Source organism: Scyliorhinus canicula, chromosome 2, assembly GCF_902713615.1.
Source record: "Scyliorhinus canicula chromosome 2, sScyCan1.1, whole genome shotgun sequence".
Lineage (NCBI taxonomy): Eukaryota > Metazoa > Chordata > Chondrichthyes > Carcharhiniformes > Scyliorhinidae > Scyliorhinus > Scyliorhinus canicula.
This window is the reverse complement of record NC_052147.1, coordinates 62,493,360-62,518,402: the sequence shown is the minus strand read 5'-3', so window position 1 is coordinate 62,518,402 and position 25,043 is coordinate 62,493,360. Positions and strand designations below refer to the sequence as shown.

Sequence of the window (25,043 nt, the reverse complement as noted above, 5' to 3'; positions counted from 1 at the left end):
TGGCTGGGGCGTTTTTCATGCCAAATGGCATAACTTTGAATTGGTATATGAAAATGAAAAATGAAATGAAAATCGCTTATTGTCACGAGTAGGCTTCAATGAAGTTACTGTGAAATGCCCCTAGTTGACACATTCCGGCGCCTGTCCGGGGAGGCTGGCACGGGAAAAAGTATATACGATCTGGAGTCACAAAAGCTGAAATCTCCTTCACCCTTTCAGATAAAGGTACCTGCCAGTACCCTTTAAGTAAATCCAGTTTGGAAATAAAAGCTGATTGTCCCACTTTTTCAATGCAATTCTCCAAACATGGGATAGGCTAGCAGTCCGTTCTTGTAACTGCATTAACCTTTCTATAATCCACACACAACCGTTGGGTACCTTCAGATTTAGGCACCATCACTCTGGGTGAGCTCCATCGGCTGCAAACCACTTCAATTATGCCATTTTTAAGCACACTCTAAATCTCTTTGTTAATCTGTGCCAATTTCAAAGGGTTAAGACTGTATGGATGTTGTTTGATTGGAACAGCATTTCCCACATCTACATCATGTATAGCCATTTTAGTACTTCCCAATTTATCTCTACAAACTTGCCCATGTGATATCAATAACCCTTTCAGGCCAGTTTGTTTTTCCTCTGGAAGATAACTCAACAATTTATCCCAATTTTTAAGAACATCCTCAATTTCCAATTTAATTTGAGGTATGTCAAATTCACAGTCATCTGGATTTGATTCGTCACTTTGAGTTAGAATCATTAAAATCTCATTCTTCTCTCCTTCCCTTTCAAAGTACCTTTTAAGCATATTCACATGACACACTCGGTGAGTCTTCCTTCTATCTGGTGTTTTTACCACATAATTCACCTCACTTAATTTCCTTTCAATTTGATAAGGTCCACAAAATCTAGCTTTTATAGGTTCACCTACCACTGGTAACAATACTAAATCTTTATCTCCACTGGCAAAACTACGAACTTTGGACTTCTTGTCAGCTACCCGTTTCATCACATGTTGTGCACCTTTTAAATGCTGTCCAGCCAATTCACCTGCTCTATTTAATCGTTCCCTAAAATTTGATACGTAATCCAATTATGTAATTTCCAATTTCTCACTCACCAATTTTTCCTTAATCAATTTAAGTGGTCCTCTTACCTCATGATCAAAAATTAGTTCAAAAGGACAAAATTTGGTTGACTTATTAGGTGCATCCCTAATTGCAAACAGTACGAATGGAATTCCTTTATCCCAATCCTCTGGATAATCTTGACAATAAGCCCTCAACATTGTCTATAATGTCTGATGCCACCTTTCTAACGCTTCCTGCCATTCTGGATGGTACGCAGTTGATTTAAATTGTTTTATTCCCAAGCTATCCATAACTTCTTTGAATAACTTTGAAGTAAAATTTGATCCTTGATCCGATTGAATTTCTGTGTAGAGTCCATTTGTGTGTGTAGTCCATATCTAGTAAAGAATTTAAGTAACTCCTCCACAATCCTTTTAGCTGTAATATTACGTACTGGAATGGCCTCTGGAAACTTAGTAGACACATCCATTATAGTCAAAAGATACTGATTCCCACTTTTTGTTTTAGGAAGCAGTCCTACACAATCAATTAGGACCCTTGTAAAAGATTCTTCAAATGCTGGAATGGGTATTAAGGGCACTGGTTTTATCACTGCTTGAGGTTTCCCTATCACTTGACATGTGTGACATAAGTGACTAAATTTAACTACATCTTTATGTAGTCCAGGCCAATAAAAATGTTTCTGGATTTTAGCTTGAGTTTTCCTTATTCCCAAATGACCTCCCAGTGGTACCTCGTGCAACTCGCAATACCTCCTTTCTATACCCTACCGGCAATACTACTTGATGAACTTCTGCCCACTTTTCATTCGCCTGCGTATGTAAAGGACTCCATTTTCTCATCAAAATATCACTTTTACAGTAATAACACTCTGATATACACTCAGATTCCTCTACCGTGTATGCTTTTTGATACATCCGTTTTATTTCTATATCTTTCTGTTGTAACTCCGCCAATTTTCCTGAACTAAAATATCCGCCTCATCCTCCACCTGTTCTTGTTCTTTTTCAACTATCTGATCAAAAATCGTTTCAGATAATTTCATCTTCATCTTCACTCTTTGATTTCTCCTCTTGTCTTAACCTGTGACTTTGCGACCTTGTTACTACACAATCTGGAAAAATCCCAGGATATTCGTCCTTCAACACTTCAATTGTCTAATTTTCCACTGGCTTACCAACCACAGTCGGCATCACTCCCACCTGCGATCCAGCTATATAATTACCCAAGATAAACTGTATTCCTGGACAATATAGTTTCTCTGTTACTCCTACCATCACTTCACCACTCTTCACTGGACATTCCAACCTTACCTTATACAATGGAACGCTACTCCTCTCACATTCCACATATTACCAACATTTCTGGCAACATTCTTCCCAAACTACATAACTTCTCATCTTTTACCATTAAAGATTGACTAGCTCCCGTATCTGTTAAAATTGTGACTTCTTTACCTGCTTCTCCTGATACACATGAGTAAACTTTACCCACACAAGTAAATTCTTTAAAGACATCTGGCACTTTCTTATCAATCACCTCTTGATCAGGCTGTACAAACTTTTGCACCTCCTTCACTTCACTTGGGCTTTCCTTTACCACTTTCACAAACCTCACTGTCTTATCCTGTTTTACCACATCAGCCGTCCCAGTGCTTTTCTTCAACCACCAACACTGACTTTATATGGCCTAGTTTATTACAGTGAAAACATTTGAAACTTTTCATTTCTTTTCCACTCTCCTGGATTTCTTTTTTAATCTGAGATACAATCTCCTTATTATCTCCCATCAGATCACCTTTACCTTTACCACTTGAGTATTTCTCATGTCCCCAGTTTCTATCCCTCACAGGCTGAAACTGATGTCTGAAATCAAGCTTTGATTTATGAACTAATTCATAATCATCAGCCATTTCTGCTGTTAATCTCGCAGTTTTAACCCTCTGCTCTTCCACATGAGTTCTCATTACATCAGGAATTGAATTTTTAAACTCCTCCAAAAGTATAATTTCTCTGAGAGCTTCATACATTTGGTCTATTTTCAAAGCCCTTATCCACCTATCAAAATTACTTTGTTTGAGTCTTTCAAACTCCATGTATGATTGATCAAATTCTTTCCTTAAATTTCTAAACCTTTGTCTGCAAGCTTCAGGCACTACTTCATATGCACCTGAGATGATTTTTTTTCACCTCATACGACCCAGATACCTCCTCTGGCAGTGATGCAAACACTTCATTAGCCCTACCTATCAGCTTCGTTTGAATCAGTAATACCCACATGTCCTGTGGCCATTTCATTTGTTTAGCCACCTTCTCAAATGAAATGACATATTTAAATAGATTTAAATAGATTAAATAGGGGCTGGTTTAGCACACGGCTAAATCGCTGGCTTTGAAAGCAGACCAAGGCAGGTCAGCAGCACGGTTCAATTCCCGTACCAGCCTTCCCGAACAGGCGCTGGAATGTGGCGACTAGGGGCTTTTCACAGTAACTTCATTTGAAGCCTACTTGTGACAATAAGTGGTTTTCATTTTTCATTTCAATAGATCTCTACCACGCCTTTGACTTTGACGCTCTTTCTCACTATCCTCATCACTATCATCCAGCTGTACATTTCCCTTTACGTCTGCCAATTTTAACTGACTGTCATGTTTCAGGGCCATTTTCTGAAGTTCAAACTCTCTCTCTTTATCTCTTTCCCTGATCTGTATCTCCCTTTCTCTTTCTTTTTGTTCTGCTGGAGCTATTCTTTCTTCTCTCTTTTTCCTCTCTTTCGTATTCAAGCTGCTTTAATTCTTTCTCATGTTTCATTTGTTTAATTTGTGAATGAATTTCTGCCATTTCTAATGAGTTAAACTGTATCTCAGGCAACTTTAAATGCTTAGCCACCGCCATAATTACCTCATCTTTTCGTATTTTGTCAGGTAATGTTAACTGCAATGTTTTTGCCAAATCTAACAGTCTGCTTTTAGTCTCTGTCCGTAAGGTACTGTGTGTGACCGTCTCCACCCCCAAAAACGCCAGAGCCTCTGAAAGAGCCATTGTCCACAACATACTCCCTACTTAAACTAGAATACCACACCTGAAAAGCAACCACAATATACTCACCCCTCACTGTCTTTAAGTTCACTAAGCCAATCCAATAGATAGACTTTTATCCCCCTCGAGCCCCCAATTGTTATGGGCCAGGGTTTAGAGAACCCCAAAGTGTATCATGGAGTTCACCTGACCCACAGCTTTTAATAGATTGTAGTATGGAGAGCACAGGGCCCACTGTACACGTGTGGTACTTCAAAAATGGACAAGGATTTATTAAAGACAGCAAAACAATGTTTATTCTATGAACTCAAGTTAACCTTTCTAAAACAAACAGTGAACATCTTAGCAACCAGTAAATCAAATACACCCCCAAAGAATATAACAATAAGTAATCTGTAAGCTTTCCTTTTAACAGGGTTTACATTCACTGCTGAGAACATTGATAATTCTGAATTCACCAAATGATCCAGAGATAGTCTTTCACGACAGAGAGCTCAACAGTACAGCTGCTTTGTCTTTACTTCAGCTGCAACACACTGAAAAACGAAACCAAAAAGACACAGACACACCCAAGCTTTTCTCAAAGTGAAACTAAAAAGCAGAATCAGAGCTCAGCTCCACCCACACTCTGACATCACTGCAGTAACATGAGCAGCCAAACATTCCTTAAAGTGACATTCTCATGACACTATGAACCAGTGCCATCTTGTTGGCTGGGATGAATGTGTGTGTGGGGATTGCAGTGTGTACATGCAGCTGCAGCTTGTCAGCCTCCTAAGTATCAGTCACGGACCCGGCGAATCCTGCATTGTTTTTCATTGGGATCGATTGTGTTCCACGCGGCGCCAGTTTTGCTATCATGGAACTCCATTCATTCTGTGCCAGTTGTGGTGAATGTATTATGCCAATAATCCACCATTGTATTTGTATATGTCCTCTTGCCCTTGTATTTGTATCTGTGCTATGCTGTTGCCCTTGTGGACTTTTCCTATGGGCCACTGTATGGCATTATCCATAGGGGTACATGTTGGGGCATGTATGGGCAGTGCCCATGGCTCCTCCCCTTGAAGGGAGGTATAAAGAGCAGTCAACCTGTAGGCGGTTCTCAGTATTGGATCAGTCGCAGGCAGGCACTGCTTAAGTTGATTAAAGCCACGGTTTACTTCTACTCTTGTCTCGAGTGAATTGATGGTCGCATCACCAGTGTCAACTTGTAGTCTCAGAAACAGAGAATCCCACCCAGAGTTCCTGAATGAAAAAGACAAAAGGAGACGCTTACAGTAGGAAGAGATTCAGGAGAGAGTTCCCAATACACTGTTGAAAAACAAATATTAGTTCCATGCCAAATATTTCCACATATATTTTAGGGTTGATCACTTTTGCTAGTAATTGTTACCATCAATTCAAAATATAAATTTGAGAACTGGCTTACTAGAAGCACTTTCCGTAAATTATGTAGTTAAACTCTGTGAGATGTATTATCTCATTAAATACTTGCCAAGATGATTTTGATTTTACAGTTTCTTTCTGGATTGACTTTAAACATGGACTGCATTAATGAATAAATTAGATCCTTTGGTATATGGTGTATTTCCACTTCATAATTTGGCCATGCTCAAAAATAATTTGGAATAAGTGGGTAGACTTTGAACTTGCTGTCTGCTGTAAAATTGGCGTTTTGGTCATGTGGAATGATTGGAAATGGAAATTGGGCAGATTCGATAATGGACAGCAAATCTTCAATGCCAATTCTGTAATCAAAGTTGCAAATCTATCTGCGTGTCTGCATTTGGGGAGAAGGGATGTGCGATTAATAAATTGAAGACCTTAATGTGGGGTTCTTATGTTTTGTAAAAGGCTGTTGAATTCCAGAGCAGTTGTTTGAGAGATGAAGCGGCATATAATTTATCGGCCAATTTTGTATTTCTCAGATTAACCTGTATGAGTGAAGGAAATCGCTTTTGGTGCATTATTCAATGGATGTCTGACTTATGAAACGTTTACTCTTGCTCATTAATCTCCAGTATTGCTATTTTCTTCTTCAGGAGTAAGTTGAGTTGAGCACAGTAATGGTGACAAGGTGTGCTAACCAATTAATAGCCATTGCCAGACAGGCCAACTGCCAAATGATTTTCATTGCGCTCACTAAATCAGGCAAATATTCTTGCTAAATATCAGTGTCAAGAGCTTGCATCATCTGTTTTCACAATCAGCTGATAAAAAGAACATTTAAGAATTGTGGGAAAGGAAGCCTCTACTGCAGAGTGCTAGAGAACCATCCAAGAAATATTTAGCACATGACATTTGGGAAGGATTGCAGAGGGGATAAGTTCAGTCTCCAGAATCCAGTGGACCTTAACATCAATCACAAGTAACAAAAATGGAATATAACGTGATTTAGTGTCAACAATCACACAAAAATACTGATGAAACCCTCTCTTGTGCTCACAGTGCCTTAACTTAACTTTGCAAGCACTGCTTCCTAGTGCACGCTTCCCCAGGAAAGGTAGGTGATATAAAATCTTACCCCCATGTTTCAGCGGCCTTCATTTTCGGGAGCGGGAGAGAGAGAGAGAGGCGGGGAGCAGCCTGGGAACAGGTAAGTGATAGATATTCTGTTATTCTGAGAGATCCGACTTGGGGGGGAACTGAAAAGTGACCTCACAGGAAAGCTGTGACCTGATTGGCTGGTAGGGAAGCTGCACTAAATTTAAAAATTAAACATTGTTGAACTAATTAAACATAATTAATTAATTACTTAATCATAATTTAGAGGGATATCTAAGCCAGAGACCGGAGAGTACTGTATTTAGCATTTACAATTATCGTAGAAATCTAGTGCTAGGAAACATATAGTTAACAGTAACTTTTTTAAACAAATTATTTTTAAATTTAATTTACTAATTAATGAATGCAATGTCAATTAGAGGGTTGCAGTGCTCTGACTGTGAGATGTGGTAGGTCCGGGAGGCTTCTAGTGTCCCGGATAGCTTCATCTGCAGAAAGTGCACCCAACTGGGGCTCCTCACAGACCGCATGGTTCGGTTGGAGCAGCAATTGGATGCACTTAGGAGCTTGCAGGTGTCGGAAAGCATCATAGCTAGCAGTTATATAGATGTGGTCACACCCAAGATACAGGCAGAGAGATGGGTGATCACCAGAAGGGTCAGGCAGTCAGTGCAGGAATCCTCTGTGGTTGTCTCCCTCTCGAACAGGTATACCTGTTTGGATACTGTCGGGGGGGGGGGGGGTAGCCTATCAGGGGAAAACAGCAGCAGCCAGAGCAGTGGCACCATGGCTGGCTCTGATGTTTAGTAGGGAGGGTCAAAGCGCAGAAGAGCAATAGTCATAGGGGACTCTATAGTCAGGGACACAGATAGGCGCTTCTGTGGACGTGAAAGAGACTCCAGGATGGTATGTTGTCTCCCTGGTGCCAGGGTCCAGGATGTCTCAGAATGGGTAGTGGGCATCGTGAAGGGGAGGGCAAACAGGCAGAGGTTGTGGTACATATTGGTACTAACGACATCGGCAGGAAGGGGGATGAAGTCCTGCAGCAGGGGTTCAGGGAGCTAGGCAGAAAATTAAAAGACAGGACCTCAAGGATTGTAATCTCGGGATTACTTCCTGTGCCACGTGGCTAAACAGCTGGTGTAGGAGGGAGGGTTTCAGTTATCTGGACCACTGGGAGCTCTTCCGGGGCAGGTGTGACCTGTATAAGAAGGATGGGTTACATCTAAACTGGAGAGGCATAAAGATCCTGGCCACGAGGTTTGCTAGTGTCACACGGGAGGGTTTAACTAGTATGGCAGGGGGGTGGGCACCGGAGCAATAGGTCAGAAGGTGAAAAAATTGAGGGAGAACGAGGAAATAGGGCGACTATGGCTCTGAGGAAGAGCAGACAGGGAGATGTTGCTGAAAACAGCAGGACTGATGGCCTGAAGTGCACATGTTTTAATGCAAGTAGCATAACCGGTAAAGCAGATGAACTTCGAGCTCGGATTAGTACTTGGAACTATGATGTCGTTGCCATTACAGAGACCTGGTTGAGGGAAGGACAGGATTGGCAGCTAAACATTCCAGGATTTAGATGTTTCAGGCGGGATAGAGGGGGATGTAAAAGGGGTGGAGGAGTTGCACTACTGGTTAGGGAGAATATCAGAGCTGTACTGCGGGAGGACACCTCAGAGGGCAGCGAGGCTATATGGGCAGAGATCAGGAATAAGAAGGGTGCAGTCACAATGTTGGGGGTTTACTACAAGCCTCCCAACAACCAGTGGGAGATAGAGGAGCAGATAGGTAGACAGATTTTGGAAAGGAGTAAAAGTAACAGGGTTGTTGTGATGGGAGACCTTAACTTCCCTAATAATGACTGGGACTCACTTAGTGCTAGGGGCTTGGACGGGCCAGAGTTTGTAAGGAGCATCCAGGAGGGCTTCTTAAAACAATATGTAGACAGTCCAACTAGGGAAGGGGCTGTACTGGGCCTGGTATTGGGGAATGAGCCCGGCCAGGTGGTAGACGTTTCAGTAGGGGAGCATTTCGGGAACAGTGACCACAATTCAGTAAGTTTTAAAGTGCTGGTGTACAAGGATAAGAGTGGCCCTAGGGTGAATGTGAAGAACATAGATTGGGGGCAGATGTTTGAGGGTAAATCAACATCTGACATGTGGGAGGATTTCAAATGTCAGTTGAAAGGAATTCAGGATCGGCATGTTCCTGTGAGGAAGAAGGATAAATATGGCAAATTTCGGGAACTTTGGATAATGAGAGATATTGTAGGCCTCGTCAAAAAGAAAAGGAGGCATTTGTCAGGGCTAGAAGGCTGGGAACAGACAAAGCCTGTGTGGAATATAAGGAAAGTAGGAAGGAACTTAAGCAGGGAGTCAGGAGGGCCGAAAGGGGTCATGAAAAGTCATTGGCAAATAGGGTTCAGGAAAATCCCAAGGCTTTTTACACGTATATAAAAAGCAAGAGGTGGGCAGCACGATGGCACAGTGGGTTAGCCCTGTTGCCTCACGGCACCGAGGTCCCAGATTCGAATCCCGGCTCTGGGTCACTGTCTGTGTGGAGTTTGCACATTCTCCCCGTGTTTGCGTGTGTTCCGCCTCCACAACCGAAAGATGTGCAGGCTAGGTGGATTGGCCATGCTAAATTGCCCCTTAATTGGAAAAAATGAAGTGGATACTCTAAATTTAAAGAAAAAAAATAAAAAGCAAGAGGGTAGCCAGGGAAAGGGCCCACTGAAGGACAGAGGAAGGAATCTATGTGTGGAGCCAAGGGAAATGGGCAAGGTTCTAAATTAATACTTTGCATCAGTATTCACCAAAGAGAAGGAATTGGTAGATGTTGGGCGGGATTCTCCCGTACCTGGCGGGGCGGGGGGTCCCGGCGGGACGGAGTGGCGTGAACCACCCGGGCGTCGTCCCGCCCCAAAGGTGCGGAGATTCCGCACCTTCAGGGGCTAGGCCAGCGCCGGAGTGGTTTGCGCCGCGCCAGCCGGGGCCGAAGGGACTCCGCTGGCCGGCGAGAGTCGGCACATGTGCGGGCATGCTGACACCATCCCCGCGCATGCGCAGGGCGGGGGTCACCTACGCGTCGGCCATCACGGAAGCTGACATGACCGACACTTAGGAAAAGAGTGCCCCCACAGCACAGGCCTGCCCGCGGATCGGTGGGCCCCGGTTGCGGGCCAGGCCACCGTGGGGGCACCCCCTGGGCCAGATCGCCCCCCGCCCCCCCCCCAGGACCCCAGAGCCCACCCACGCCGTCAGGTTCTGCCGGTAAGGGACCTAGTCTGATCCACGCCGGCGGGACTGGCAAAGAACCAGCGGGACTTCAGCCCTTCGCAGGCCAGAGAATCGCCGGCTGGGGCCGCTGTGAGCGGCCGCCGACTGACGCGGCGCAATTCCCGCTGCCGCCGAATCTCCAGTGCCGGGGAATTCGGCGGACAGTGGGGGCGGGATTCAGGCTGCCCCCCCGGCGATTCTCCGACCCGGCGGGGGGTCGGAGAATCACGCCCGCTGAGTCTGGAAAAGGGTGTGTCGACAGCCTTGGTCACATTGAGATCCAAAAAGACGAGGTGTTGGGCATCTTGAAAAATATTAAGGTGGATAAGTCCCCAGGGCCTGATGGGATCTACCCCAAATACTGAAGGAGGCAAGAGAGGAAATTGCTGAGACCTTGACAGAAATCTTTGGATCCTCACTGTCTTCAGGTGATGTCCCGGAGGACTGGAGAATAGCCAATGATTCTTTGTTTCAGAAGGGTAGCAAGAATAATCGAGGGAACTACAGGCCGGTGAGCCTTACGTCAGTGGTAGAGAAATTACTGGAGAGAATTCTTCGAAACAGGACCTACTCCCATTTGGAAGCAAGTGGTCGTTCGTATTAGCGAGAGGCAGCACGGTTTTGTGAAGAGGGGGGTCATGTCTCGCTAACTTGATAGAGTTTTTCGAGGAGGTCACAAGGATGATTGATGCAGGTAGGGCAGTGGATGTTGTCTATATCGATTTCAGTAAGGCCTTTGATGAGGTAGACTGGTACGACAGGTGAAGTCACATGGGAACAGGTGAGCTGGCAAGATGGATACAGAACTGGCTAGGTCATAGACGCAGAGAGTAGCAATAGAAGGGTGCTTTTCTGATTGGAGGGCTGTGACTAGTGGTGTTCCACAGGGATCAGTGCTGAGACCTTTGCTGTTCGTAATATATGGCAATGATTTGGAGGAAAATGTAACTGGTCTGATTAGTAAGTTTGCGGACGACACAAAGGTTGGTGGAATTGCGGATAGCGATGAGGACTGTCGGAGGATACAGCAGGACTCCGATCGTTTGGAGACTTGGGCGGCAAGATGGCAGATGGAGTTTACTCCGGACAAATGTGAGGTAATGCGTTTTGGAAGGTCTAATACAGGTAAGGAACATACAGTGAATGGTAGAACCCTCCAGAGTATTGACAGTCAGAGAGATCTAGGTGTACAGGTCCACAGGTCACTGAAAAGGGCAACACAGGTGGAGAAGGTAGGCAAGAAGGCATACGGCATACTGGCCTTCATTGGCTGGGGCATTGAGTATAAAAATTGGCAAGTCATGTTGCAGCTGTATAGAACCTTAGTTAGGCCATACTGGTGTTCAATTCTGGTCGCAACACTACCAGAAGGATGTGAGGCTTTAGAGAGGGTTGCAGAAGAGATTTACCAGGATGTTGCCTGGTATAGGGCATTAGCTCTGAGGAGAGGTTGAATAAACTTGGTTTGTTCTCACTGGATAGAAGGAGGTTGAGGGGCGACCTGATAGAGGTCTACAAAATTATGAGGGGCATAGACAGAGTGGATAGTCAAAGACTTTTTCCCAGGGTAGAGGGGTCAATTACTAGGGGGCATAGGTTTAAGGTGGCGAGAGGCAAGGTTTAGAGTAGATGTACGAGGTAAGTTTTTTACACAAAGGGTAGTGGGTGCCTGGAACTCGCTACCGGAGGAGGTGGTGAAGGAGGGACGATAGTGACGTTTAAGGGGCATCTTGACAAATACACGAATAGGATGGGTTTAGAAGGATACGGAACCCAAAAGTGTAGACAATTTTACTTTAGACGGGCAGCATGGTCGGCACAGGCTTGGAAGGCCGATGGGCCTGTTCCTGTGCTGTACTTTTCTTTGTTCTTTGTTCTTTGTCTCTCACTGGCAGTGGCATTGGAGGCATCCTGCTGTCATATTGGCTCTGAAGACCTTGGCGATCATCCTCTGGCTGGTGGAGCCAGAGCAGGCTTCGCGTGGGAGGGCGCTATGGCTGGGGACCCCTCAGTTGTCACGGCCTCATCAGATTCCACGGTCACTGATAGAGGGGCGGAGAAGCTGCTGTCATTGTCCTGATTATGTCCCTGGACCTGCCTCGACATGGGAATTTCCAATCTCTCAATGGAGTTGACGATGTGTTCAGAGCTCAGGATCATCGCAGTGCTCACACTCCTCATGGATTCCTCCAGAACAGATACCATGGCACAAAATCCCTCAGGGATTTCTGCCAGATCTCCCTGCTCATCCCGTGGGACATTTAGCATCGGAACCTGATGGACGACACCAAAAATTCTATTTGTTCACAGGATGTGGGTGTTAAGGGGGGGGGGGGGGGGGGGGGTTATTGGGTTACGGGTATAGGGTGGATACGTGGCTTTGAGTAGGTGATCATGGCTGGCACAACATCGAGGGCCGAGGGGCCTGTTCTGTGCTGTACTGTTCTATGTTCTATGTTCTATGTGGGTGACTCTGGCTGGGCCAGCATTTATTGATCTTTACTTTAAAAAAAATAAATGTGGAGCACCCAATTATTTTTTTTCCAATTAAGGGGCAATTTAGCGTGGCCAATCCACCTAACCTGCGTATCTTTGGGTTATGGGGGTGAAACCCACACAGACGCGGGGAGAATGTGCAAACTCCACACGGGCAGTGACCCAGGGCTGGGATTCGAACCCGGGTCCTCAGCACCTTAGACCCAGTGTTAACCACTGTGCCATGTGCCGCCCTCTTTATTGTCCATTTCTAATTGTCCTTCAACTGAGTGGCTTGGTAAGTGGCTTGCTAGTGGGCAGCACGGTAGCATGATGGTTAGCACAAATGCTTCACAGCTCCAGGGTCCCAGATTCGATTCCCAACTTGGGTCACTGTTTGTGTGGAGTCTACACATTCTCCTGCTGTGTGCATGGGTTTCCTCCGGGTGTTCTGGTTTCCTCCCACAATCCAATGATGTGCAGGTTAGGTGGATTGGCCATGCTAAATTGCCCTTGGTGTCCAAAATTACCCTCAGTGTTGGGTGGGGTTACTGGGTTATGGGTATTGGGTGGGGGAGTGGGCTTGGGTAGGGTGCTCTTTCCAAAAGCCGGTGCAGACTCGATGGGCCAAATGGCCTCCTTCTGCACTGTAAATTCTATGACTCTATGACTAAGCCTATTCAGAGTCAACCATATTGTTGTGGATCTGAAGTCACATGTAGGCCAGACAAGGTAGGGACAGTAGATTTCCTTCCCTAAAGGACATTAGTGAACCAGATGGGGTTTTACAACAATCGACAATGGTTTAATGGCCATTAAACTCACTATTTGCCATGGTGAGTTTCGAAACCGGGACCCCAGAGCATTGCCCTGGGTCTCTGGATTACTAGTCCAGTGACAGTACCTCATCATCTGCCTCGGGCTTAGCAGGATCCTGGTCTCCAGAAGTCCTCTGACTGCCGGCTCCCGGGCACTCTCTGCCGGCGTCTGCTTCTCATGTGAATGTGCCGTACCCTCCCCACCATGCACTATTACCTCAACTGACGATGTAATGCCCACTGACATGCTTGTATCTGTGCTGGTGTCTGGTTCCGAGAGAAGGCATGTCTGTGGATCCACCTCAAGTGTCAAGGGAGGGTCCTCGGGTTCTCAGCAGCCTCTGGAGGGTTGTGCATCTGAGGGAGGAAGACAATATGTCAGTAGTATCAATCATCACACAGTCATTGTTCATGTTAGGCAGGCTGGTGAGACAATGAAGAACTGCATCATGATGGCACTGTGACTGGAGCACCACTGGGAACTTCTGCTTCGAACTTCTAATTTGAGATGAGACCACTCTGCAAGTCTGACACCTGTCCACTGAACTCAACCTTCCTCCAAGACCCCTGCCTCTCCATAACCAGTGGACCGAGCTCCACGGTGGGATTCAAGCTCCAGAGAATCCATCTTGTGTTCTGTGATGATTAGCAAGTTGGGCACCCACCGCCCTGCATTTGTCTGCTTGACGGAGTTATGGCTTCTCATCTGAATGGGCAGAAGAGGATTCATTAGTGCACCCTCTACCTGCAGCCTGGCCCTCCACCGCACCCCAAGAATCTGATTGCTGGGTTTTCAGTGTAGCAAACCTCACCCATCAATGCATTCAGGTCAAGTGAGCAGATCTCCGTACCTTGGCTGGCAAGGTATCCTGGCAAGTTTCAGTGCCAGTTGGCACACACACTCATACATCCTTGAACGCCATGAGGAACAGCCACCTCTCAACACATCGCCACACAGTACCATGGCAATGCATATTCACCCTTGCCAAGCACAGAAGCTCATTAAACCTTTTACGGCACTGGACCCACGTGCAGTGCACCACCTGCTGATCTGGAGTGCCAACTCTGACCAGGCCTCCTCTTCCCATCTCGTGGCATTAAAAGGTCCCACCTGCAACTTACTGCCTCCACTAGAATGCCAAGGCACTCACAGAAAAACAGGGGGGCAGAGTGCCTACCGGGCTTCTCCACTGCCTGGTGTGCCCACCAGGTGCTGAGGCCATGACTCCTGTGAACTGCAACGTGAGCAAATCTATTCTGGATAGCTCCCTAAGGTTCCTCCCCAGCTCTTTAGGGATCTGCCTCATTTTTAATTTCCCCACCAGGTGCCCACTGGATCTGATGCCTGACAAGCTCCCGCCCCTCCCTGGACCGTCGGACCAAACAAAGGATGTGTTCCATACTGGGCGGGACTTAATTGGCTAGCCAACGTGAAATTACGTTTCTAACGTGATGTGACTTCTGCTCCCGGGCCCACCAAATGCGCGTGCCAGATAGGTGTGAAATTCAGGCCTCGGCTGATCTCACCAGCACCCTGTACAATTGTAGCAAGATGTCCCTACTTTCATACTACGTCCTCATTGCAATGAGTACTAATTAGCTATACATGATTTAACTTTAACAAATCTGTACTGCCTATCCTTTATTAACTTAGCTTCTCAGTGAGGATTAATTTTGTTCCTTACAATGTCTACTAGTTTCTGCATGAGTGATGTCAAAGCATTTTTAAAGCAGTAAAATGCCCCAAGTGTTTCTTAGGCAAGTTACCCGAAAAAATGTGACACTGAACAACATAAAGAGATCTTCGTTGGGGCTGGTAGCCAAAAGCTTCATCAAAGATGTAAGTTTTAAGGAGAGATTTTGAGGAGCAGAGAGAACTGGGAGGTTAAGAGAGAGAATAATGACCTATAAAGGCATGCTTAGGGGGTCAGATTATGAGGACAGGCTTCATAAACTTGATTTGTATTCCTTTAAGTAAAACAAGTGGAGGGTGATCTGATTGAGATGTTTAAAATATTTTTTAAATTAATAGGGTGGCAAACTTGCATCTTGTGCGACGACAGTTTGTGCCATGGTGGCCAACTCTGTGTTAAGCATCAAATAAACAAAAATGCTGGAAAAACTCAGCAAGTCTGGCAGTATCCGTGGAGAGAAAGTTAATGTTTTGAGTCTGTATATCTCTTCTTCAGATCATTGCCTGGATCGGGATCCCCACTCTGGCATGGCAGTCTCTGCTGTATTTTCTACAAAGGAAGACAGTGGACTGAGAAGGTGTATGATTCACTGGACGCTATTTGCTCTGTGTCCCCTTCATGGTCAGCTCAGCTTTTTGTTTATGCTCACCTCTTCCAATGCCCTTCCAAACTGTCAGCCTCCTGTGACCACGGTTGTAAGTGACTATACCCAGTTGTCAGTGTCTGCCATCACCATATCTCGCTTGTTGCAGGTGTCGTTGTGGCAGTGGTATGGGCACCAAAGAGATTGTGACAGTGGCCAGTTCATCGTACAGAAGTTTTTGGGTTTTTTGGCTATTGTACATCCATCGAACATGGTCGGGCCAGCGCAGTCATCGTTCACTTAGCAGTGAGAGCATACTGACAGATTGAGCACACTCCGAGACAGTCTTGTGTTGGTGACCTTATCCTGCTGAGAGATGCCGACAATCCATCTGAGATAACAAACGTTGACCCTTTTCTCCTACCAGAATATGTTGTCCAGCTTTCAACATTTAGCGGGGTGTGCTGTGGTTGCAGGCTGAGTAGACTCACAGTTTAGTGTTCTCAAGTTAGGTTGCTGTTGTTCCACACCCTCTTACTCAGCTTGTACATAACAGTTGCAGCTTTTGCCAATGCGTATGTTGATTTCAGCATCAGGTGACGTTGCTGGTGATTGTGCTGCTTAGATATGCAAAGCTATTAACAACCTCCAACGTCACATTGTCAATATCGATTGGTGATGGCATTGCAACATCCTGGACTATGACATTTACCTTCCTGATGCTGGTGGCCAAACTAGGCTCTTCGGGCCCGAGAGAATTGTCCCATTTGCCATTTCAGGTGTTCCTGCAGCATCATAAGCGTAGATGAGGACATGGATCTCAGGTGAGCAATACTGCACAGATTTTGGTCAGTTCTGGTATGTACGTTGACATCCCCTGTAGATGACCTGAAGGCATGTGAGAGTAGCAAAGAGAAGAATATGCCAAATAGTGTTGGTGCCAGAGCACAAACCTGATTGACCCTCTGTGGATCTCAAAAGATGCTCCGTCATAGTTGACCTTACCCAGCATGTTGTCATGAAAAGAGGACACTTTCTTGAACAGCTTCAGTGGCAGCCAGTTTTCTCCAGCAGTTTAAATAGGCCACCTCTGCTCCTGTGGTTAATGGTGATATCAATAAAGACAGTATATAGTGATCTCCTTTGGTCATGGCGTTTCTCTCACAGCTGTCGGACTGAGAAGATCGTGTCAGTTGGAGATCTTCCAATTTTCAAACCACACTGAGATTTGAGGTAGATGGGTTCAGCCAGGATCTGCAATCTGACAAGGGCAACACAGACAATTACTTTTCTCACAGTGCTCAGCAGAGAGATGTCTCGATAGTTGTTGCAGTCGTAGCGGTCACCCTTGCTGTCATAACTTATACATCACACACATCATTGGGCACTGCCATTTCCTCCAGCCGAGACAGAGAGGTTTCTGAAAAGGTTGGAGGAATGCCATTGCGTGATCAGTTCAGGCGGTACAGCATCAGTAACTGGAGCTCGCCCATGGCACGCAAGTTGATAACTTTGCTAAGCCCGCCCACCGCGCATTTGATCTCCAGCTCTCTGTGTCGAGAGCTTCCTTAGTGACAGTATTCTCTTCAGAGAACTATTCAAAATAGTGTTCCACCCATCTCTCCAACTGTTTAGTGTAGGGATGTTATGCTGATGTTCAGCCTGTCAAGTTCCATTTCACTGACAGATGTCTCGCACGCATTATCCATCAGTTGTAAGGCATCTGTCAATCCCATCCATTGACATTCCATTTGTCAATCGAAGAGATGGCATTTCTTTTTTATTTTGTTTTGTTTGTTTGCCTGATGCAACGGATCCTGTCCACTTGTTGAGCAGAGACGTTAAGGTACAAGTTGAGACAGATCATAGAATCTACAGTGCAGAGGGAGGCCAGTTGGCCCATCGAGTCAGCACTGGCCCTTGGAAAGAGGACCCCACTTAAGCCCACGCCTCCACCCTATCCCTGTAACCCACCTTTTTTGGACACAACAGGGCAATTTATCATTGCCAATCCACCTAACCTGCACACCTTTGGACTGTGGGAGGAAACCGGAGCACCCGGAGGAAACCCACGCAGACACAGGGAGAACGTGCAGACTCCACACAGACAGTGACCCAAGACGGGAATCGAACCTGGAACCCTGGAGCTGTGAAGCAACTGTGCTAGCCACTGTGCTACCGTGCTGCCCACAGATGTACTGTGGCGGGTCAGCACCTTAAACATCAGGGGAAGCAGATTTGAGGTGGACGGTGGCTGACTGGTGTGACATGATGCCCTTCCCACCTTTGTGGCAGCCCATAGCACCCATTCTCCACACCAACTGAGCTCAGCTTTTAATTGCTGACTCTCATGTTGTGTTAACGCTCTGCATCAAAACTGGAGTGTCTCTCCTGGGTTCAAACCTGGGAAGAATAAAATTTAAAAATTAATTAAAATATATGGAGACCCTAGGCAGCCTAAACATCTGGGTCCCCTTCTCAACCTCCCAGTTGTGTCTGAAGGAATACAAAACACTATGTTTGGTACCGACATTGGTCCCACACTTTGGTTGCAGCAGTTGCCGGACAGGCCACCGTGGGGGCACCTCCCGGGGCCAGATCCCCCCGCGACCCCCCCCCCCCCCCAAGAACCCCGGAGCCCACCCGCGCTGTCAGGTCCCGGCGGTAAGGGACCAACTCTAATTTACGCCGGCGGGACCGGCATAGAACGAGCGCGACTTCGGCCCATCGCAGGCCGGAGAATCTGGACAGCCCGGGGCCCATTGAGTCACGCCAGACCCCGCCATTCTCCAAGGCTGGCGGCGCGACTCACGGCGGGCCGGATTTTGGGGGGGTGAGAATTGGGAGGACAGCGGGATTCACGCCGACCCCCGGCGATTCTCCCACCCAGCGGGGGGTCGGAGAATCCCGCCCCATTTATCTAGGGAACAGGGGAGGGGTTTTACTTCGCACATGCAGGGTTTACATTTCAGTGTTCAGCTGCCTTCAGTTAGATGCGATTCGCATCACTCAGATTTCTGAAACGTGACTCGTGGACTTAACACATTTAAAGGAAAAGTTCTAAACTCACTGGAGCTTTTTGGAGAGGTGATGGGTGGGATCCTCCGTTTCTGAGACTAAGGGCTGGATTCACCGATTTTGAGGCTCTGACTAAAACGTCGGCGCCGCCACCAGTCCCCCCAGCCCCCGCCGAATCTTTGCCAGCAGAACGGCTCTTCCCACCCCCCCTCACCCACGATTGTGGCGGTGCTGGACACAGTCCGCAGCCGTCAGGTGAGGTCCACGAAAATTGAGAGGACACGCGGCCCAAGCTATCAGGGACTCAGCCCATCCAGGGTGAATCATCGGGGGTGGTCATCAGGTGACATCCTGAGTACATCCCAACGGCGTACGGTGTACTCAGAGATTATGGTGTTTTTGAGGGGTGGAGCATCCAAAAAACGGCGCCACCCCCCGTTTCGGTGTAATAACGGATTTTCCGGCCAATCGCCGAACGTGATTTTGGCGTCGGCAATTGGAGAATCCAGCCCTAAGTGTTGACACCAACGCAGAATCCATGTACTTTTACGACAGAAAAACCGGCACTGCACCTGGACCGATTCCACTACCGTTGAGGGGCTAGCATCAGTGCCGCATGGAACGTAATCGATTCCAATGAAAAGCGGTGCGGGATTCACCAGGTCTGTGATCGACATTCAGAGGCTGATAAGCTGCAGCCGCAAATACACATTACATTCTCCACACACACTTATCCCTTGTCAACAAGATGGCACTGGTTGTGCTGGAGCGTGCCCGTACAGCTGATGGGTCAGCTGGGACCAGAGGGCATCCAGGGGGGTGCCCTGGGGGAGACATCTATACGACCCATGGCACTAGGTTCAAAGTGGGCTGTTAGCAGTGTGCGCAGCTGCATGGCTACCTTGCCAGCTGCGGCAATGGTGTTCCCTGCCCGTCCACCCCGACCCCACAGCCCACCCCCTGACCAGCCCCCACTACTTCCCCTGGCTGTGGCTGAAGCCCCCCGGCTAGCGGCACAACTGTCAGAAAACTATGGAGATGTTGGACACCTTCCGTAACCCCTCTCTCTCCCTCAGCAGCCGCCACACCGGTTTCATAATTTTTAAAAGGGAACCACGCCATTGGGAACTCGGCACATCAGAGTCGGAGATTGCGAAAACCCCGCAGAATACTGGGTCGGGTTCGCTAATGATGTGCAAATGGTGTCTACTGTAGGTGTGTTCCAGAATGCATTGACGCTGCTGTCAAGGTGCTGGAGTATTGCAATTTGCCATCAAATCGACGCCTGCCACAATTTTAGCGTCGGAATCATTTCCCCATCCAATCGTCTTTCCAATTTCTGGCATCGACTACGGAGAATCCTGCCCCAGGAATCGTTTTGCAAAGGTCAGGGGCCCCTTTGGAGAGGTTAGGGGCCCTTTTGGAGAGGTCAGGTACCCTTTTGCAGAGGTCAGGTACCCTTTTGCAGAGGTCAGGTACCCTTTTGGAGAGGTCAGGGGCCATTTTGTAGAGGTCAGGTAGTCTTTTGGAGAGATCGGGTAAGTGGAGGTTTTACTAAGTACCACAGAGCTAACGCAAATTATATCACAGGTGTGTGACTGACAGTGAAGGGAATTGGGGATGGGGTCTGTGGAAGGGCAGATACCTCTGTCCATTGTGAGACAGGCACCCAGGCAGCAGGAAGAAAAGTGTGCGAGGGACGGGGAAGACTACGCATTATGGTAAAAAAAGCTGCAAAATGATGATGGCGCCTTCACACATTCATGGCCAAGGGGCACATGAACATGTCCAATGTGAGGCCGGAGCGGGGGGGGGGGAAAGAGATCAGGCCAGAACTTAGAGGCAGCACAGCACATACCAGGGAACAAGTGGAGGACGGCAGCCAGGTTTTACCCTGAAGCAAAGATCTGCCAACTGTAGAGGTCATATAGCAATCTTTATGCCCTGTATCTCAATTTTCAGGTCTGTCAGTAGCTCTCAAAGTCATTATGCCTCTGTATCTTTATGCTGGCAGCTCTTTCCAGAGCTCAGCAGGAGACCTCTGCCAGATCAAGACAGTCACTGATGACTGCAGCACGGTAGCACAGTGGTTAGCACAGTTGTTTCATATCTCCAGGGTCCCAGGTTCAACCCTTGGCTTGGGTCACTGTGTGGAGTTTGCACGTTCTCCCCGTGTCTGCGTGGGTTTCCTCCGGGTGCTCCGGTTTCTTCCCAGTCCAAAATTGGATAGATTAGGTGGATTGGCCATGATAAATTGCCCTTCGTGTCCAAAAATGTTAGGTGGGGTTACAGGGTTACGGTGATAGGGTGGAGGCGTGGCCTTAGGTAGGGTGCTCTTTCCAAGGGCTGGCACAGACGCGATGGGCCAAATGGCCTCCTTCTGCACTCTAAATTCTATGATCTATGATGCCCTCTTCCCATAGGATTTTCAGGCCTCTCTCAGCTGCAGTGCACTATCGACTGTACCCACCTCACCATAAGAGCACTGACTCATCAATCTGACACCTTCGTGAACAGGAGATCCTTTCACTTCCTGAATGTACAGGTGGTGTGTGACCACATCAAGGTGTTACTGTACATATTTGCATGGTACCTTGGACCTGCCATGACTCATTTACCCTGAGGAATTCCCGACTCTCAATTTTTTCAAGCACTAACAGAGGTCCATGGTTGGCTTCTGGGGGACAAAAATTACCCTTTAAGGAGGTGGCTGATGGTTTTTAGGCAGTTGAAAATGGAGCTTGAACGACACTGTAACAACAACCATGGGGTGATCTGCAGTACAATAAAGTAGGCTATTGGCATTAGCGGAATATGCTTCAAGTGCCTTGACCATCCAGGAGGAAGTGTACAATATTCCCCTGCAAAGGTCTTCCAAATAATAGTGGTATGCTGCATATTACACGATAAGGCACAGAGGAAAGGCCCATAATGAGAGGGTGCAGAATCTAATCCCTTAGCTACATCTAAAGAGGAGGATGTTGAGGGAGATGAGGAGTTGGAGGTGAATATCCCTTCTCAGGCTCATGGATATGACATTGAGGAGGAGGAAGCGGGTGACAAGGGCAGACCAACTAAGGGGTAGGCTCATGTAGTCTAATTCTTTGCAGGAGGGGGGCCATCGTCATAAACCTGTTAATCCAGAATAGATTCACCTCGGCTCTTGAAAGCTTACAATTCACACCAGTCAATTTCTGGTGAGCAGCTTCCACATAAGAAACCATTCACATGGGAGCCACATTTCGTCAGGGAATCCATCCCTAACAAGAGAGAAGACCAACAGCACACACATAAAGCCAGTTCCACCAACATGGCTGAAACCACCATTGGCCTCAGCATTGTGCTCAAGTATACCTTGAGGAGACCTTCACAACCCGGATCCCGCACATACCTGTTAGAGACTGCCAATGAACCGATCAAGATGATTAAGTTATACTGACTATGCTGTGACAACTAGTAGGAAGCTGGACTTTAGACTCAAGACCTATAGATATGATTATATGTGCTAACAGTACTGCAGTGAATGTACATTGTGCAAGGTGAGGCAGTAACTGTGTTAGACCAACTCCTTCCACGTTATCATGCACCATTGGTGTCCAGTTTCAGGAGTGTGCGACATCTGTGACATGTAATGCTGCCAGAAACCTTGGCTCCCTTAGAATCGACAACCTGGAACACAAAGGCTTCAATGTTGTGGGGAGACGACGCAAGCATACTGCCCTGGGGCACACATGGCATCTTGACATATGGAATACCTACTTAAATGACTGCATAATACTCATTTGTGGACGACTGCGTTCAACACACAACTCGTGTGAAGTGCATCTGATCAACTCCATCTGATCTTTCATTCTGATCATTAATCTTCCCTTAAAGGCAATCATGGATGGATAACAAATGCTATGAGGAGCATCTCAATCCACAGTCCCTAGTGCACAACTACCTTATCTGTAGGTCTGGGGAAGAAAACAGCCTTCCAGATCAACATCCAGTAATGACGGTGACTATCTCATGCCGCGTTCTTTTGGCCTTAGTGGGCAGGTTGCGCCAGACAAGGGCTATAAAATGGAGTGCTATCTCTGTACCTCCTTGGATCTGGAGATCTTGGTCATCGAATCTGGGTGCAGTCCCTCCCTTGCCGTCCTCATTTTCCCTTCTTTGAGGTGAGCTGGCATGAGTAAAGGAAAAGGCACATAAGGCTTCCAGCTTCAAATGATTTTGTTAAATCTGTCCACTTACATACACCAACCTTGTCCCGATTTCTGTCTCAACGCTGCCTAATTGTTGTGAGAGTGGAGCAGAGGGAAATGGGACTCGACGAATGCAGGGTTATTCATGCCATTCTCAGATGGTATGCTGTGCTCTTGACTACTGACTACCCTGCTGGCCTATTCCCTCTGAGTCACAATGTTCTGCCATAACAGTCTGCAGCTGTGAGAGTCCTGCTCAAGGGTCTATTGCACGGGCTCACCCTGTGTGATGGGTGGAAAGAAGGTAGGTGGAAGGACACAGCATCATTTCTGATCAAGAAAGGGAATAGGAATGACCCTGGTAATTATAGGCCGGTTAGTCTTACTTCGGTGGTCGGTAAGTTAATGGAAAAGGTCCCGAGGGATAGAATTAATGACCATTTGGAAAGATGCAGCTTAATCCGGGATAGTCAACACGGATTCGTGAAGGGTAAGTCTTGCCTCACAAATTTGATTGAATTCTTTGAGGAGGTAACTAAGTGTGTAGATGAAGGTAGAGCAGTTGATGCCGTATACATGGATTTCAGTAAGGCGTTCGATAAGGTTCCCCATGGTCGGCTCATGAAGAAAGTAAGGAGGTGTGGGATAGAGGGAAATTTGGCCAACTGGATAAGTAACTGGCTATCACATAGCAGGGGGCATGGTGGTGGATGGAAAATGTTCAGACTGGAGACCAGTTACCAGCGGTGTACCACAGGGATCAGTGCTGGGTCCTCTGCTATTTGTGATTTTTATCAATGACTTGGAGGAGGGGGCTGAAGGGTGGGTCAGTAAATTTGCTGATGACACCAAGATTGGTGGAGTAGTGGATGAGGTGGAGGGCTGTTGTAGGCGGCAAAGAGACATTGATAGGATGCAGAGCTGGGCCGAAAAATGGCAGATGGAATTTAACCCTGATAAGTGCGAGGTGATTCATTTTGGTAGGACAAATTTGAATGCGAATTACAGGTTCAATGGCAGGGTTTTGAGGAATGTGGAGGAACAGAGAGATCTTGGGGTTCATGTCCACAGATCTCTGAAAGTTGCCACTCAAGTGGATAGAGGCGTGAAGAAGGCCTATTGTGTGTTAGCGTTTATTAACGGGGCTTGAGTTTAAGAGCCGTGGGGTTATGCTGCAACTGTACAGGACCCTGGTGAGACCACATTTGGAGTATTGTGTGCAGTTCTGGTCACCTCATTATGGGAAGGATGTGGAAGCACTGGAAATGGTGCAAAGGAGATTTACCAGGATGCTGCCTGGATTGGAGGGTAGGTCTTATGAGGAAAGGTTGAGGGAGCTCGGGCTTTTCTCATTGGAGCGAAGGAGGATGAGAGGCGACTTAATCGAGGTTTATAAGATGATGAGGGGGATAGAAAGAGTGGACGTTCAGAGACTATTTCCTCAGGTGGATGTAGCTGATACAAGGGGGCATAACTATAAGGTTCGGGGTGGGAGATATAGGAGGGATGTCCGAGGTAGGTTCTTTACTCAGAGAGTGGTTAGGAGTGGAATGGACTGCCTGCTGTGATAGTGGAGTCGAACATTTTAGGAACTTTCAAGCGGTTATTGGATAGGCACATGGAGCACACCAGAATGACAGGGAGTGGGAAAGCTTGATCTTGGTTTCGGACAAAGCTCAGCACATCGAGGGCCGAAGGGCCTGTTCTGTGCTGTACTGTTCTATGTTCTGATGTGATGTATATCACTTATTCCCTGAGGCAGTGTACTAACCTAAGTCAGTACGGAATATCTTGAGCAACTGATGATGCCTAAATGCTGCCATCTCCATGGCTGTGTCTTGTGAATCCTTACCGGTCTTAATTTTGCAGAGTGTGGCCTACTCCTCCTCTTAATTCGTTTGATTGTATGTTGTTTATAGGTGCTCCTTCATAACAATGCAGCAGCATTCCTACAGAAAGCACATAATGGGCCATCTGTTCCACTTGGGCAACTTTTACAGTTACGTTCAGATGGCTTTATATGATGTTGTCACCAAGCCAAAGTAGCACTTTCATAGATTCCTGCCTCACAGGAGTGATTCATTAATGCTGCCTCACTCCCCCAATCAGAGTAAAATTCAGAGTATCCTGGGCACTTTCTCCCGCATCGGGACTGAAAATTTGACCCTTAATGTGTCATGCATGAAAGTATCAGACTTTACCTGCAGTTTTAGTGCGATTGTGCCAACTTTCTTAACCTTGATCCTTCGGAGTGTCCATGGTCTGAGAAGATTGGGCCCTGCAACACTACAAATACAGTCAGTGAGCATAGAATTCAATAAAGTGTAACAAGTTGTTCTGAAAGCACAATTT

General features: G+C 46.9%; 1 protein-coding gene and 1 long non-coding RNA gene across 5 annotated transcripts in view; one reads left to right on the top strand and one right to left on the bottom strand.

Moving 5' to 3' along the window:
* The window catches only part of LOC119954523 (armadillo-like helical domain-containing protein 4), a 261,993-nt gene that overhangs the window by 158,628 nt on the left and 78,322 nt on the right, over positions 1-25,043 (top strand). The gene's annotated exons all lie outside the window — the stretch shown is intronic.
* LOC119954541 lies at positions 5,333-24,973 on the bottom strand. Its single transcript, XR_005458259.1, has 3 exons — positions 24,893-24,973; positions 13,424-13,563; positions 5,333-5,375 (listed from the first exon to the last, which is right to left on the bottom strand). It is a non-coding gene; the product is annotated as an uncharacterized LOC119954541 (long non-coding RNA).